Source organism: Bactrocera dorsalis, chromosome 5, assembly GCF_023373825.1.
Source record: "Bactrocera dorsalis isolate Fly_Bdor chromosome 5, ASM2337382v1, whole genome shotgun sequence".
In the NCBI taxonomy this organism is placed as follows: domain Eukaryota; kingdom Metazoa; phylum Arthropoda; class Insecta; order Diptera; family Tephritidae; genus Bactrocera; species Bactrocera dorsalis.
The window spans coordinates 61,109,305-61,111,072 of NC_064307.1; positions in this window are offsets into that span (position 1 = coordinate 61,109,305).

The following is a 1,768-nucleotide window of genomic DNA, read 5'->3' on the forward strand; positions in this document are numbered from 1 at the left end:
ATATAAAATATGAACTTCCATGATACTGTATTTGTACACATGTTGCGCCACTTCGCCAGCAATATTACCTCATAAATTAGCGCAGACTAATAAAACATTTTGGCAAGTGACAGGATATTCAAGAGAAGGTGACGAAATGCGTTAGCTTAAAGATAAGATGCAGCTGTTTCTTTTCTTTCCCCTTTTCCGTGAAATATTTGTCTCTGAAATATTGCAATGGGTGCGAATTTTTACGCTTGTTGGATAATTCATCACACTTGCGACCTAATCGCATGATGCCTACTTTAGATTCTTATTATATTACTTTGATATGGCGGTACATACATATGTAATATTTATATGGATACGTATACATATGAAAATGACTTGTCGCCATCCTGTCGACACATTTCGCGCATTTCAGATGTTTCGAATGATTTTTATGGATTGCAAAATACGCTAAAGTTTAAGTGAAAGGATTGAAGAAACCTGTGCAAAAAATAATGTCAACGAATTTAGGTAATGGAGTAGAATATTTTTCTTTAAAAAAAGTTAACCTTAAATAGAGGGAGTTGTAGCTTATCATGTTTAAGGGAAACAAAAATGAAGCCTTACAATTCTAAATCAAGAATACATATTAGAATCTGTCTATAGACTTTCATCTACCATGAATATGAAAAGAGATAACTGCCTTTACAACCCTTTATAACACGGCCTTAATCACGGTAAATTATCTTACAATTTTAACCTACCAGCTTGTTAAGGTACCTTAAAAAAGTGAGAAGTCAGGAATATTGAAGAGATCTTCAGACTAAAATTCAGAATAAACATAGGAAAGAATGATTGACGTAAAGGTATGTTTCCTGCGCTCAAAATATTAAACGGCTTGAGAAAAGTGAAAACACGATTAGTTCCAAAAATTACTCAATTTAGACAAAAAAGAGCCTCATGTTAACATCTGTGAAACAATGCGTTTATATTTTATACTTACGACCCAGAAACAGACGATCAATCGGTCGAATATCGTGACAAAGATGAACCTAAGCCGAAAATCATCCGTGAAAGTTTAAAGCTTCGATATTGAGGTCGATTATCGAGGTGTGGTACACTACGAGTCCCTTCCATCCATCTAAACTGTCAACAAACACCGGAATTATGGGCCGGCAACTTTTGGTTTTTACATCACGTTAATGCACCGTAGCATTGATTCTTCACGAATTTTTCGCCAAATTTTCAAAATAGATTTTGAAGAATTAAGAATCTTACAATTATAAACAAGGTCTGACTATTTTTTGTCATTGGAATTGGCCATAAGACAGCCTTTTAGCCAGACGTACAATTGCCAAACCTGATCGGCATTGGTTAGCCCACGTATTGTTTATACGACGATCTAGATAAGATAATGGCAGGGAAGATCATAATGCGACTTGTGTAAAACTGCAATCAATCCCTGACTAAAAGCTCATCAAAATAACCTAATCTAGCAAAGTTTTTATTCGGATTCGAAAGAAGCGACTGTACAAACATTAATTTAAAACAAGAAAAAACGTAAACTTCGGCTACACCGAAGCTCATATGCCCTTCACCGACACAGCTTCTTGAAGAGAAAATGACGTTTCCAAATTTCAAAACGATATCTAAAAAAAGGCATACGCCTGCAGAATGAGTTTGAAAAATTAGGAGGATTGCAGGAAATTTCAAAAACAAAACAAAAAATAATAATGGAGCATACCTTGTTAAATTTTCCGCATTGGCAAGGCAACTCATGAAGCCTTTGGGGACCATATTG